The sequence below is a fragment of the Anabrus simplex genome, chromosome 1, assembly GCF_040414725.1.
Source record: "Anabrus simplex isolate iqAnaSimp1 chromosome 1, ASM4041472v1, whole genome shotgun sequence".
Taxonomy (NCBI): Eukaryota; Metazoa; Arthropoda; class Insecta; order Orthoptera; family Tettigoniidae; genus Anabrus; species Anabrus simplex.
In genome coordinates this window covers 948,005,848-948,022,800 of record NC_090265.1, presented here as the reverse complement: position 1 = coordinate 948,022,800, position 16,953 = coordinate 948,005,848, and positions in this window count along the sequence as shown.

Genomic DNA, 16,953 nt, shown 5'->3' with positions numbered 1-16,953 from the left:
TGCTAGAGCAAGCTTCGTCAACTAGCCTGTAGTTTTGTTTTGTGCACCGCGTCGAGGGCTAAACAGCGGTGTTTGTTCGTGTAAGTGAAGACAGGCTACTCACTGCACTGTGCAGTGGTGGGTTGGTTGAAGGAGAGTTATATCATTCATCACTACATTTGGTGCTCTGAAATGAGACATTATGATATGGAGGGTAAAAATGTTTCTGTTGAAGTAAGTAAAGCAAAAAGTTAGATTGTGTTACTGGGACAACAATATTATAATTATGGGCCATGGCTAATGGCAGTTAATTCATTTTTATTAGTTTTGTAATTTTTCTGCGTTTAAGACTACTTTTCCATGTTATATAGGTATCAAGAAGTGTGTTTTGTATGTTTTCAGGTACTAAATGTATAATCAATAATTGCATATATTATTAGACATGAAACACAAAAGTAAATTTACCCAAACAGAATTTTAGACTCGATTTTAAAAAATATTATGGCACAGAAAAGATCGGTGTTTTTATGCTCACAATGACTTTAAAACAAAAACAACTGACGGTTTTAATAATAATAATATAATAATAATAATAATAATAATAATAATAAAGTATTATTGTTCCTGTCCCAAAATGGAAACACAGCCTCTTGAAGGATAAGCCCTTTCAGGTGAGAACTCAGCCTACACGATAGTGCACTGAGTTGATGCCTGCTGTGCTACAGGATACGGTATTTTCATCCCACTTCTGTTTAGAATATTCCATTTACTGAGATACTAGATTGTATGAGTATCATTGCTCCTTACGGGATTGTTGTATCATCAATGGGTTCGTTATATTACTTTCTCTTCTTGAAATATGCTTAGCCACTCTGAAATGTCACCGTGCTGTTCGTGTTTTGAAATTGAATATTTTGGAAAACTTCAGTAAATGCTCATTTTCTGAGTACGAAGTAAACAAAGCACGTACATTGAAAGAAGCAAAATTAAATGAAATGGCGTATGGCTTTTAGTGTCGGGAGTGTCCGAGGACATGTTCGGCTCGCCAGGTGCAGGTCTTTTTGATTTGACTCCCGTAGGTGACCTGCGCGTCATAATGAGGATGAAATGATGATGAAGACGACACGTACACACAGTCTCCGTGCCGGCGAAATTAACCAATGATGGTTAAAATTCCCAACCCTGCCGGGAGTCGAACCCGGGACCCCTGTGGCCAAAGGCCAGCACGCTAACCATTTAGCAATGGAGCCGGACAGAAGCAAAATTGAATACTGATGTTAAAGCACATTCCAAAACTTTGTTCCCATGTAAGATATATCCTCATCAGATTTATACCGTTAAAGTAAAGAATGGGTTCAGGTCGTGAAGCTGACAAGTGAGTGCCCAATGTTCACTGTTCAGTTGTTTCTTTATTAGTTTTTGTAGTTGTTGTTGTTGTTGTCGTCGTCGTCCTTCTTCTTCTGGTGCCATCTCTCACATAAATTTTGTAACCTTCATGGAGTATTTTTCCTTATTTTATGTTTTCCGTATCAGAGTGCCGTATCGTGGATATTGAACCGCGTTCCTGTGCGCCCATGTCCACGTTTCCTTTCTAGCTTAGAGAATGGTTGCCTAGTTGTACTTCCTCTTTAAACAATAATCATCACCACCACCACCATCCTTCCTAGCTACCGAGCGAGTTGACCGTGAGATTAGGGTCGCGTAGCTGTGAACATTTTTCGGCAGCCCTGAATATGGTTTTCCATGGTTTTCCCATTTTCACAACAGGCAAATGCTGGGGCCGAACCTTAATTAAGGCCACGGTCGCTTCCTTCCCACTTCTAGGCCTTTCCTATCCCATCGTCGCCATAAGACCTATCTGTGTCGGTGCGACGTAAAGCAAATTGTAAAAAAAAAAAAAAAAAAGAAAAAAGAAAAGGTATGTGACTAAACTAAACAAATTATGGAACTTCCGCAGTACGAACAGTACAGACTAAAGGCAGTGTTCAATACAGTTACAGTTACGCGTTGGTCCTCCACGAACCCTGAGGCACTCTTGAATGTGGTGGGCCCGTTTTGCGGATTCCACGTCCCTACAGTTATCCATTCACAGCTGTTGCACGATGTGGACCACCATTATCGAGCTGTAGAGTAAACCTACAGTCTCAGCAAAACCACTTACAATGGGCCGGAGAAAGTTTGTTCGAACATTGCGGCCGTTATGTTTCCTTGAGTGTGAAACAGTGGTGTTCGGCTGCCGAACGTGATACCTGCCCAGAATAGTGCTGAATCTCCGAACATTTGGTGCCGTTCTACTAAGAATAATATTCATTATAACGTTCTCCTCTTGCCCTCGTTACGCGCAGAGAGTTTTCATCAGGATGTAAACCAATACTCACTTCATTAGTGAACAGCCTTCTGGACCATTGCTCTCTTGTCCAAGTCCGGTGTTCTTTAGCTCATCGAACGCGAGCTATCCTGTAATGTCAAAGTGGACGACTCCTGATGAGTCTTCGTGAATGCAGTCCCCCATCATGGAGTCTTATTGCGCGCAGTTTGAGTGCTTATAGTAATTCCTGTGGCGTCTCGAAACATGCGGCGCAAACTGTGCGTGTATACCGAACTTTAGCTGCTGCAGTTTCGCGTGGACGGCCCCAGCGTCGTCGATGTGTTCCTGAATGAGCGTGTTGGAACTTTTTCCGCAACCTAGAGACAACACTTTGATGTTAGTTTCTCTTTCGTTCTCGATAGGTTTTTGAAATTTAGTTGTACTTCGCACCGACGCAAAAACAGGTGTTATGGCGACGGTGGGATAGGACAGGGCTAGGAATGGGAAGGAAGTGACAATGATTTTAATTAAGATACAGCTCCAGCATTTGTTTGGTGTGAAATGGGAAACCACAGAAAATCATCTTCAGGGCAGCCGAGAGTGGAATTTGAACCCACTATCTCTCCAATGCAAGTTGGCAGCTGCATGACCATAACTGCGTAATGAACTCGCCCGGTTCTCGACAATATAAGGTTTGCAGTGAGCCCACAGCCATTTCTGGTGAGACGTTGTGTTTACAGTGCACTGTGTCGTTTGGTATGGGCTGAAACAAATTTGTTACTTTCATTGACCTGTCTTTCTCTCATCCTTGGCTTTGACAACATGAAAGTGACTGAGGTATGAGCGATGCTAGTAATGCCATTCCTTATGCAGCCAGTTTCTGTAAACGTGTCGCTCATAGGGTCGGTGTGTGCGTGCATTTCAGCAGGCTTGGGAGACTGATATGTTATAGCAGCTTCTGACTCTGCAGGGAAAGCAACAGAAAACTACCCCTCATTATTTCCCTAGTACGCCTCTTCAGTTACACCTAGGCCTTTTATGACAGCCGATGGTGGATTTGTTGAAGATCAGTGTTGATGACTGAACATACGATACCTAGAGAGTTCTTCATTTTCACATTCATTATCGTCCTCACCTTTCCTTTGCCGATACCTTCATTCTTCTCCTGGTGGGAACTCCTTCCCGTTCTCCTTTAAGTGTTATGGGGGATACATTTCTGTTAATTTCTTCTTAAAACAGCAATAATCGCAATCATTTAGACCGACCTTCTTCGCGTCACTGATCTTCGTGACGTTTTTCTGAATGAAGTTATAGAAAGACGGTTGCTTCATTGCGTAATTGTGCGCCTTGCAGTCTGGTCATATTTCTGAACAGTCTTCCCTAGCACAAGTCGTAAATGTTGACGTGTGGGATTGAGTACCGTGTATACTAAACTGTCACCAGGCCGACCCTCGCCTCGCGGGATTCAGTCACGTTTTATGTAGCTGGCTGGAGAACTTTCTTTTGACCTGAATAATATATAACGCGGTCCGCTCGGCTTTCCGCCCACCACTCTGTCATGAGCAACTAGTCATTGTCTTCAACCCTCCCCCTTGCTGTGTTCCAGAAGGGCTCTTCACTTCCTCACTACTGTCTCTTGCAACCTCCTGACCTTGACATTTGCATGTAACGCTGCTTTACAGCTTGATTTCTATGTCACCATTGCCACTCACGCTCCATTCAACTTCTTCCCGCGAATGTAACTAACCGAATTCATTTGAAAACATTTTCGGAGTGCACATCTTTGATTGCATTCAGATATATTATAGTTATTATCGCGGTATTATTATTATTATCACCACCATTTTAGCGTGGCTAGTGATGGATACAAACACACTCATAAGCATGGAATGAATATTAAGGAGGAAAGGTAGATATATCTGTATCTTAAGTCTTTCTAAAAATTATCTCGATTACTAATAATAATTAAAGATTTTCCTTCGAGAAAGTTGAAAATATGTTTGTTAAAAATTTGAAGTCTTGTTACACAGCTGTTTTTTCAAGCAAGAAGATTGCGGGTGATTTTGATTTGTTGTCTGCACATTATAGGGTTTGAATTCACAGAACGAATTCTTTCTTAAGAGTGTTGATATCAGACCAACCTAACTAAGTATCTTACATCATTTTGCCATTGATGCCAACGTGAAACTAAGTGAAAAGAATCATTTTCGCTTCATTCCTGTGACGCAAGATGGCAGATTTAACCAGACCTAGTTTTGTAATCTTACCTCAGGACTTCCGTTTACAAACCATGGCTTATTACCTAATCCGTATCGTAAAGTAGTTTGTGCCCCACTGACTACATTAACAGTTTTCGGGGACGTCAAGGAACTGGAATTTTGAGCCACAGGATTTATTTTACGTGCTAGTATATCTAATGACACGAGGCCGGTGTATTTGAACATTTTAAAATACAGCCAGGATCGATATCGTAACTACAGTCAGGGGCCTCCAGTTTTACTTGGAATCCAAACCAGAGGGTCGAGTCTTTTCAGACATCAGACATCCGATTTCCCCGATTCGAACCGCGGCCGTTTTGGTCAACAGCCAGTGGCATTGTCACTCAGTCATTCTCGACTCTCATTTTTGTTTCATTTACGGGCACCGAGCTCGATAGCTGCAGTCGCTTAAGTGCAGCCAGTATGCAGTATTCGGGAGATAGTGGGTTCGAACCCCACTGTCGGCAGCCCTGAAGATGGTTTTCCGTGGTTTCCCATTTTCACACCAGGAAAATGCCTTAATTAAGGCCACGGACGCTTCCTTCCCACTCCTAGCCCTTTCCTATCCCATCGTCGCCATAAAACCTATCTGTGTCGGTGCGACGTAAAGCAGCTTGCAAAAAACTCATTTACGGCCCTCATAACATCTTCGCCATCAGTCCTGTGCACTTATTTAAGTGTATGTTGGTAAATGATGCTGGATTGCACATTGTGTGTGTGTCTTTGTTTGGGACTAGTATTGAACATGGAACCATCCTAGAACTTTCGGATAGGTGAAATAGGAAATGATGAAATAGTGTTTCCTTCCACCTTTCTGGCTACCTCATGTTACACTGGCAACATCGTCAATGTGAGATTCAATGCAAGCTCACAGCTACGTGATCCAAACAAACCACGTAGCCAACTCGCTCGGTAAGTCTGTCTTTGGGCGTAAAATGTACTGTGCGTAAATCTTGTCACGGATTAATAATGATAAAGACCACGTAAGATTGGTTTGCAACAAGACTAGTCTTGCACCTATAAAGGAGGTCACCATCGTCGATTGGAACTGCTCGCCGCATTAATCGGCTCACGTCTTCTCTGCTACTTTTGTGTAGAAACTGATTTTGACGTAATGAAGGCCTCTGTGTGGAGTGATTCGACAGTTAAATTTGGATGGATGATCCAAACAAATGGGGAAACCTTTGTATGTAACACAGTGACCGAAATACATGTGTACACTACACCCAGACAATGGAAACATTGTTCAGGAACTCAAAATCCACCGGAGCTCCTTTCACGCGGTATTAAAGCACGTAAGTTATGTTTACTCGACAGCTGGTGAATTGACTTAATGGTTCTTCTGAAGTATGTGCCATTTTGCCTCCCGATAACAGCTTGGACACGACACTACCAGTAGCCAAGAGAACCCAAAACAAGTTCTTGTAGTTACTAGGTTCTCACCTTTCCTGAGGGTAGAACGTTTCAGTTCTTACTGGAAATTACTACAAGTCACTGCTTGGGTCTTCCGCTTCATAGAGGCAATAAAACAGAGAATAAGATTTTCCCACGCATTGACTACTGCCGAACTGCAAACAGCTAGGAATTACCGGATTAAATGTGTTCAAGATCCATATTTCGAAAATGAACTGGCCGTAGTACGCAGAAAGTTCCTCCTACCAACATCATCTGCGATCGCCGGTTTCAATCCATTTCTACAAGACGTCGTTCGGATAGGAGGAAGATTGCAATTTGCAGACTTGACAGCGACTGAGCAACATCCAGTACTGATGGATGGAGCTAATATTCAGACAACTTTCGATACAGCTAACAAAGAACTGGCAGAACTACTCAAGTTCCCGCACGTGCTTAAGGTACAGCATTAATTAAGTTGATGCACATTAGACTTCATCGCCTTGGAGTTCACATTGTACTGGCGGAGATTTGGAGTGAATTTTGGATTTTACGAGCTAGGCTGACGATCAAGAAATGTCTCCACACGTGTTTGCCATGCAAAATTGCCCACAATCGTAGACTGAAAGAGATAGACGCTCATCTACCACTTGATCGGGTACGACCTACACGAGCATTTGCATTTACAGGGATCGATTTTGCTGATCCGCTATACGTAAAATGAGACAAACAGTGCTAGAAGTCGTACACTGTCTTATTCTCTTGTTCCACTACACGCGCTATTCATCTTGAATTAGCCACAGACCTCTCGACAGACAAATTCCTGATGGCCATGCAGCGATTTGCTGGACGTCGGGGATTACCTCACACAGTATATTCAGACAACTTTCGATACAGCTAACAAAGAACTGGCAGAACTACTCAAGTTCCCGCACGTGCTTAAGGTACAGCATTACTGCGCACACCACGGAATTGTCTGGAAATTTATCGCGTCACGGGCAGCTTGGTGGGGAGGATGATGGGAGAGGACGATACTCTCCACCAAGCGCTGCCTAAGAAAAACATTAGGGTGGTCACAAATAGAAGAAAAGGCGGCTTAAATTCAATTTTGAATGGTATTGAAGCTCCCCTGAGTTCCTGACCAATTCCTCAAGAGACAGCCCGTGAGTCCTGACACCTGTTAATTTCTTCAACGGTGGAAAATGTATAACAGTCCTGAGTGTGCCGGAATCATGAACGAGAAAAGACCTCACAAATGAATTTCGCCACAAGAAAAGCATCACCGAAGGCTTCTGGCAATGCTGGAAGAAGGAATATCTTCTGCAGTTGAGAAATTATTACAGGTCAAGGGACAATAAGGGCTACAGAAGCCCAGTGTCGGAGACGTCATACTTCAAGAAAATATTTGACCCAGACATGATTGTGGAAGAGAGCACGGGTAGAAGTAGTACGGAAAGAAAGAGACCAAGATCAGAGGTGTCATTCTCCGCCGACCTAATGGAACCAAGATCAGCCGAACTGTTCAGCTGTGGTCATCCCTCTGGAGAATGACCAGGGTGGGGAGGATGTCACGGATTGACAGTGATAAAGACTAGTTATCCTTGGTGTTCCTGTACTTTGGACTGAGTATCGATTTGTGAATTTGGTGTGGGTGTGTGTTTTTGTTGTTTGTGATCTTTGGTTTAAATAAAGAAGGAGACAGTGTTACGAGTGATGGTGTTATTTAACGACCCCACTCAACTTACGTTAAATTTTAGAGATGGGAAGTCGCAGCACATAAGCTTAATTGTGTAAATTATCATTAGTTTTTCCTTTCTATTCCGTCGCCGACTAACGCTGAAAACTATTGCGGTGGACTTCTGGTTGTGCGTGAATGTCGACCATTCTGTTTGTGGCTTTCCATAATGTGAACGTTGCGGATTGTTAAGTAAATTGTGGTCATTATGGAACAATTACAATTGTGGATGTTGCGTGTTTGCGGGTTGATGGGCTTCTGTGCATACGCAATATTCTCCAGCTATAGATTTCTCCGGTGTGATTGGCTGTTGAGGTGGAGGGTCGTTACAACAGAAATGAACGCGGTTGCCGAGTGACTGAAAGAATTTAATGAGAAATTTCCAGATGGTGTTGAACTGAAGTAGTTAACCACATTTGTTGTCCTGAATTAGAAAACTAACTTTCATCGTCCTTCTTACTCATACTGCATATTTAAATTAAATAATTCACACACATACCGAGAAAGTTGGCTGCACGGTTCAGGCCATGTATATGTTAGTTTGCATTCGAGGGATGATGGATTCGAGCCCCACTGTCGGCAACCCTAAAAATAGTTTACTTTGTTTTCTCATTTTCACACCAGGTGAATACTGAGGTTGTACCTTAATGTCGTTCACCATCGTCGCCTTAAGCTGAGTCGGTACGACGTAAATAATAATAATAATAATAATAATAATAATAATAATAATAATAATAATAATAATAATAATAATAATAATAATAATAATGTTGTAAACCGTAATGCTTTGAATTGTAGCGAAAAAATTGATCTAGAAATATGTTGTACGTTCCAAAACGAATAATTCCTTCGTGTCAACTTTTGAGAATTCCTTAAAGTAGTACTTAACGAATCTGTTTCTTTAAAAAAAATATACATGATAATGGTTATTTAGTTAGTAAGAATGTGGAAACTTATTTTCTCCCTAAGTGAATCTATATGGTGTAACAATAAGATACACCGACTGAGTTGGTCGTGCAATAAGCTTATATTCGGGAGATAGTGGGTTCGAACCCCACTGTCGGCAGCCCTGAAGGTGGTTATCCGTGATTTCCCGTTTCACACCAATCAAATGCTGGGGCTGTACCTTAATTAAGGCCACGGCCGCTTCCTTCCCACTCCGAGCCCTTTCCTATCCCATCGGTACCGTAAGACAAATCTGTGTCGGTGCGACGTAAAGCTAATTGAAAAAAAAGATAAGGTTAAACTTTCAGGATTTATTCCTCACACGTGGAAGAAGAAAGTATGTGATGTGGGAATGTATCGAGATTTATGGACATGGGTCCGGAAACGCTTTATTACCATGTTGGAACTCATTTTCTCTATATTGTGCATCAGTTAGGGGAAACACAAAAGAACAGAACGTACCAGCATATCACATTGAACGTTTTCTTACGTGAAATGTTCAAAACACCCTCCGTTAGAATTGATAACTGAGGGTATCTGTAACATTATTTCATTTAAGACATTGTTTCGTGTGGTATTCCGGTATGTTCTGTTTTTGTGTGCTTCTCATGATTATTGTACTAGATAGAGTTGTAGAAAATGAGTTCTAACATGGAAATAAAGCGCTTCCGTATAACATAAGCATAAAAGCATGTCCATATATATATAATATAGAGGTATACATGAATGTCTGTCTGTATGTCTCGAATAGACTCAAAAACTACTGGACCGATTTCGCTGAAAATTTTACAATTTGTTCTTATTACCCCTGGGAGGGTTTAGGAAGTGGATTGAACGAAATCTGATGGATAGTTCGACACAGGGGGTGAGAAGCGTGAAAAAGAGAAGAAAAATAGGCGAAGGTAAGTAAACCGTATGACAGGTCTGATTAGCGGGTAGTCTAACCAGCAGTATGTAAGGATTATGATGTGTTTCTTAAAATGTATTTTTTTTTCTTCTCTTCTATAAACGGTATATAAAAATAAAAAGTCCAAGTTCAGTCCCCATGGCATAGGGGGTGAGAAGTGAAGAAAGAAAATGTCGAAAATGATAGAGATTACGGGTGAATGTGCGTGTGTTTCAGCATAGCTCTCAGCCAAACTAGATACACATATAACTTAATATCTGGAAAAATTCCTGTAGGGGCAAGAAATCCCTGGCTCCCCTAAAGGAAGGGGTGAAATGTAAAAATCCGAAAAATGACCGATATTAGTGGCGAGTTCATGGTCTTTGGGGTAGCTGAGATGAACCGTGACATTCCGGATGCCGCTTGAGCCGAAGCTCATTCCCAATCGGGATGGGGGTTAGAAGGTGTGAAAGGAATGTTCAAAATGACAGAGATCATGGATGTACGTGTGCATATTCCAGCATAGCTCTTGACCAAACATGATACTCATATGACTTACTGTTCCGGAAAGAAAACTGTGGGGTAAGACGTCCCTACGGGCGGGGTTTGAAAGAGGTGAAATATTCAAATAATAGAAAACGACCAATATGAAAAGTGAACACGTTGTATGTTAGTAAATATAGTTTTTATTTTGCATTTAACTAAACGGTTTAGAAAAATCTAACGTGGTTGAATTAATAAACGCGGTCGAAGCCGCGGGCACCTGCTAGTAACACATATTTTCTCTACACGTGTGAGGAATGTGTCCTGAAAGTTTGGCCATACATTGTTGTTACACTCTATATATTATCTAGTATGACCAATTTACTCGTGGGCTTAACATCTGTATATTAGAAAGACATATTGTGTAGAGGTATCGTACCTCTCTGGAACACTGGCTCGATCTGACATTTTAATCTTGCTTTGAGGGCTGCTGCAACGAGATTCACTCAGCCTCGTTGCACGAACTGAGGAACTGGTTATATGAGAGGCAGAAGATCTGGTCATGGAAGTCAAGCAATATGACTGAGGGTATAGTTTTGCTATGCCAGACTTTTAATGTGCTGTATGTGCCTGGGGTTGGTTTGTTTGCACAATAGCTACAGAATTGTATTTAGTTTCAGCAACATATAATTCTCTTCAAGAAACTGCCAACTTCCACTCAAAGTCTTAGTTTAGAAAACTATTATTGATATTATTGTATTATTAATTATTAATAAAATATAATAATTATTATAATAATAATAATACGGATGCACAACACGAATGTACGACTCTCGACTGACCAAAAAATTATTTTTCATCATTAACGGAACCCGACAAACCAAATTACGCTGGTTGGTAGACACTCAAAGCGGCCTTGCAGAAATTAATATTGACCCACTAGGGACTACACGGACCACATTCAGACAGAAAATCAATTTACATATGTTCACTTCCAAGAACCCAAGAGCCAGGAACTTGAAACGCTAAAATGCTTGAACACAAGAGAGAAGAGAAGCTCATAATGAAAGGATCAGGACGTTTTGGGAAGATAATAACAACAAGAAGTCCAGTACTAGATAATGGTTCTACGTGATCCTTAGATGGCAAAACTCATCATATAATAATAATAATAATAATAATAATAATAATAATAATAATAATAATAATAATAATAATAATAATCATCATAGTACCAAGTTGTAGACCTTCTGACGTGCTGCCGTCTAGGCAGCCTACCTATCAATTTTATATTCCGATTGTGTTCCTGTCTAGAAACGAAATCGGACTTCTTCTGGATGGTTTCTGTTGCTTAGCTAATTTAATTTCGTCTTACGATACTGAACGCGGCACCAGAGATATTTAACATACCAGCAACAATGACACTGAATGCCAGCCGCCCTCCAAAATCGGCTACCCCAGTGGGGATCTTATCCGCTAAGTGGGAAACAGGGTAACATCATGGTATATTGTTTAATGTTTCGCTCAGCATTTCTATATCAATTCTACTTTTGCACCTGTAACTTCCAGTATGTCAATTTTTCGTCGTTGACCAGAGTTACCGTTAAAGTATCTCTGTATCTTGTTCTTGGTAACCCACCTAAATGTGAAGTGAAATATAATGCTGACGAGGTCAGTTAACCTCACTGACTTCTGAACCAGCTGAGCTGGTAGAACTGTATGTTTGAGGAAATAAATTCTGGCTTAGCACTGAAAGAAATCTCCTCTTAGCCAATGTATCGTACGAAAAGCCCTTAAAATATAATGGCTTTATTTTCTTCGTCTTGCTTTTCTCTTTTTTCCCCTCTCTCTCTACTCTGGCGATCAATAAATTGTGCTTAGAATAAAATATATGTCACCTTAAGCGAGATACGCCGGCGTAATAAAAGTGTAGGTTAAAGGGAGTTACTCGACAATATTTTCCACCACTATAACTTAACGGATAATAAAGAAATTTCATCAAAACCCTTTACTGGATTTTGATGTTTCATTTTCTCTGATCCGCTAACAGACTCGTATATCAGATATTGCTCAACGTGATATTCGCTTCTGTTCTTCTGACCCGTTAAAGAACCCCCAAGAAGATAGCAGATATAAAAGGTGGTTTCTAGAAGGTGAAAATAAACTCGAGTAAGTTAATACCGATATCTTATGATAACATTTGTTCATACCGGTGGCCTTCATTCTATTCGTTATTTATGATGGTACCGCCATTTATTTTTAATTTTTCCTTGGAATACTGACTCTTCGGTCGTGAAAACCTATCTTCCGATGTAAGACTATGGCGTGCAATATTTTGTTTTTGCTATGTAAACAGTTCTTTTAATTATAATGGGCTTCTGAAAAATCCGATTTGATCCTATCTGCAGAGTTATTTTTTACTCTTCTTCCTATCTTACTATTTCAGGCAAGAATCCCTACAGTAATTTTAGCGAAAGTTTTCCTGGTGGCATAACACCCACAGCCCTAATTCAACATTCCTTAATGAACCAGGCCATCAATGAAGGGGCGTCGTTATATATACAAAGACACAGACTGAAACTCACTCAGAACGTGTTCTTATTATCACAGCACGAGCCTTTACTGGAAGTTCTTCGGTATTGAAACATAATTGATTTAAAAGTTAACCAACGAACATAACAATGGAGAAGAGACTAAACAGTATCGGAAAAGAAAAAGATTTATTAATGGTAACCTAAATTAAAATGGTAAAAGAAACACAGTAGATGACAGTCCTGAAGAAAGGGGTCAATACAACTGCTGAAGAAAGGTTAGGAAGAAATGCAAGATGATGTAAGAAACAATGGATTACTCAGTAGATACTGGACCTGATTTTCGAACCCCGGAAATACAAGAATGAAGAAAGGAGGAGGGCAGAAAAGAATACAGATGACTAAAGAATAAAGTACACAGAAAGTGCAGGGCAGCTAAGAAAGAAGTACAAGGATGTTGAAGGGTTGTGGGAAAGGCAGATGCTCCATATAGAAAAATGACGGAAACCTTTGGAGAAAGAAAAACAAGGCGATGGTTACTAAGAGATGAGATAGAAAACTACTTTTAGGAAAAGAAGACAAATTAGAAAGTTTGCAGGAACCGATTGAACAATGGTATCAAGGGAAAGAAGTAGATGAAAAGGTTCTGGAACTAGAACAGACTGTTGATGCTGATGAAAAGGAAGACATAATTTTGAGGTCAGAATTCGACAGACTCTTGAGAGACGTACTGTAACAAGGCACCTAGAATTGATGACATGCCCTCAGAATAACTGACTGCCTTAGGAGAAACCGGACTGACGAGATGATTCCATTTTGTGTGTAAGGTGTAAGGTACAAATGTGCCATCCAGTTTGAAAGGAATGTTGTTACACCTATTCCCAAGAAAGAAGGCCGTGACAAGTGTGAAAACTACCACACCATTAGTTTAATATCTCACGCTTGCAAAATTTTAACACGTATTATTTAGTGAAGAATGGAAAGACAAGTTGAAGCTGCGTTTGGAAAATATCAGTTTGGCTTCAGAAGTGAAATGTAGACCCACGCGAAGCAGAACTGACTTTACGTCTGATCTTTGAGTATCGAATTAAGTACAAATCCACGTACATGGCATTCGTAAATCTAGAAAAGGCATTCGATAATATTGATTGGGCCAAAGTATTTGCGATTCTGAAGATGATCGAGATCAGATGCCGAGAAAAAAAGAATTATCAACAATCTGTATAAAATTCAGTCTGCAGTACTGGGAATTGAGGGCTATGAAAAGGAAGCAGCAATCCAGGACGGAGTGAGGCAAGACTGCAGTCTGTTCCCTCCTCTTTAATATATGTTTACGCAGAACAGGCAGACTTCTTCTTAGGACGCCGTCTCTCTACGAAGATTCGCGATCCGATTGATTATGATAACTCACAAAACAGCGGCTCGAAAGATTTCAGTGGAAGTTCGTCCATACCAGCGGCGCAGGTCTTTAAGCTAGGAATTTCGATTTTATCCTCGACTAGCTGATGTACCCGTGCTTCACTACGGAATTCTACATTGTATACAGAATTCTAGGTTAGGTAGTGTACACGTTGTGAGCAAGATTGTATGAAATTGCATAGCTCTTAGCGTTACCCTAGAAAAGCGACGGGGAAGTCACCAAGCATCTTTTCTCATATGAAGACTGAGTTAGGAAATTTTCACTGTAATGGTAGACCCGCTTGCATACCATTAGTCACAATCAGGTTGGGAAGTTTTCATTATAATGGTGGACACTCACTCTCCACCTGCCTTTTTTACATCCTCAGAAAGAGTGGTTTTCCCAACTGGAATGAACATACATTACAATGACGTCAGTAGGAATGGCGCGATATAAAGCAATGCTTTCATATGAAATACTCGATCAAATGGAAAACCACACATTTTCTCACTTTTAACGAACATGACTGCGCTGCCGATCTAACAGTCCAAAGTTCCAGAGCTGGAATGACCAAGGCGCAGACTGCCGTGGGCCGTGAACACTCTTCGTCCCTTTTCAGTGGGGAGAGGGTCGAATAGTGGAGACTCCCAGGGCAAAGACTATGCTCTTTTACTACTCCGTTTCCTAGCAGTACCCGATGAGTCGGAAAGTATCATTTCACAGCACTGACGGCGGAAAAATCTATCTGACTTTGAGGCAAATTTTTCCTCCAAGCCAGGGGAGAAACCGCCTCTTCACTGCTAATTTGGAATAAAATGAATGTAGAATTTAATAAAAATGAAGAGGAAGAAGCTTTTGTTAAGAAAAGGCTCTTTTCAGGGTAGAATTTTGAGTTATTTAGTGAATTGTGCTGCTATAATTTGGAATAGCCCTAATTGTTATTCTAGACCATATCATACTACTATCACTACTACTTCTACTACTACTCTACTAAGTGAGCCTCTGCCTTAAGTATGCCCACTGCTCATTCAAAACAGCGCGTCAGAGTATGGATCGAATAGCTAGAATACTATGATGTACCACTGTGTGTTACGTACCAGCTATATCAGAAAATATATGAACCAGAGGAATGGCATACTAAAGAATCAAGTTTTCTAGCTCCCTGGCTATTTCCCGCCAATATTCAGTCAGGATGTTATACTCGGTACGCAGCAGTAATCCCATCTATCGGAGTTGAGAGGCAGCATAAGAGACAAAGAACATCACAACAAACAATGGTCAATGTAATGTTATTGTTGATCAATGTTATGCGCTTTCGATATTGTAGGCCTTCGCATTTAGTTTTCTTTCGACTCTGAAATACCACTCTTATCATAGTCGGTGCGTTAAAACCGAATAAAGCACAAATGACCGGAAATTGCGTCCTCTATAACTTTTGTTACGTAGTACTTTTCGATAGGACCATTAACATAGGTATTTAAAAATTACATTTTAGGCGCCTTCCCCTAAACTACAATTTCATCCAGGGCGAATACAATTGTTTATAGTTTAGACTGTAGTTATTCCCCGACTCTGTATACCGATTTTCATTAAATTCTGCTTACCTATTTTCTCGTGGCTCGGCGTTGATATGGACTTAGCAACAAAAATACAAATTCATGAATATCTGTGTTATCATACCCAGTGCGGTAAAAATGTATAAGGCATAAATGGCCGGAAATTTAATTTTATATAACTTTGGTTATGTAGTATTTATCGATCCAACCGCTAATAATATAAATATTTGATAATTGAATTTTAGGTCTCCCACTAAACTACCATTTCACTCAGCGTTAATTAAATGATTTATAGCCTTATATTGTAGTGGCTCATTCTGCGACTTCGCATACCAATTTTCAATGAGATAGGACCACTAATAATGCAAATATTTAATAATTAAATGTTAGGCCTTCTTCTAAACTACTATTTCACTCAGCGTGAATAAAATTATTTATAGCCTAGATTGTAGCAACTTATTCTCCGACTTTGTATACCAGTTTTTGTCAAGATAGGACCACTAATAACATACATATTTGAAAATTAAATTTTAGGCCTTCCCCTAAACTACCATTTCAGTCAGCGTGAATAAAATTATTGACAGCCTAGATTGTAGCGACTTATTCGCCGACTTTGCATACTGATTTTCATTATCTCTTTAGCCGTTTTCCAGTGATGCGTGTACAGACAGACAGACAGACAGACAGACAGACAGACAGACAGACAGACAGACAGACAGACAGACAGACAGACAGACAGACAGACAGACATTACGGATATGTAAAAAGTGCATTTTCTTGTTACTGTGGACATGACCGATACAGAAATACCATTCTTTTCAAATTCTGAGCAATGTACAGACAAAAGTCCTATTTTATATATATAGATGATGAGTTGGAGAAGTTCGTATGTCATGATGTGCCCAGTGTACCTGAGCTTTCGGTCCTTGATGGTTAGAACAGGCAGCAAAGGAAATCAAAGAGGAATTTGGAAAAAGGATCACAAATCAGTGAGATTATGGATAGTGAAAGCCCTGACTTTCCACTTCTGTTGGGTCCTTCGTGACCTGTGTGGAAATGACTTACAAATACATAATATTTTTCCAATGAATAAATTCTATATTTACACTTCGGACACATTTCGTAATTCCTTATTCTTCCATCTGTTCTCTGTATTTTATGGGAAGATGAAGCTACTGTAAGGAGAAAGTCATGAAACTATTGCAATTCACAGTCTGTGGAAATTTCTCGTGTTTTTTTTTTCTTACTGTTGCTCTCCTGGCTGATATCCCCGTTTGTCTTACCGTAATATTTGAGTTTATTCCGTTTAAATCGTGGTATTGTTTCCGGAGAGGGAAATTGAGAAAACTGGCAATCTGACTTTCCTTCATTTTTGTGATGATATCTGTATTTTTCACATGAAAGTCAAGGGTCATTCAACAGAGAATGAATAAGGGAATGGAGGCCATACACAAAGGAAATAAATGGAAGATGAGATTTTT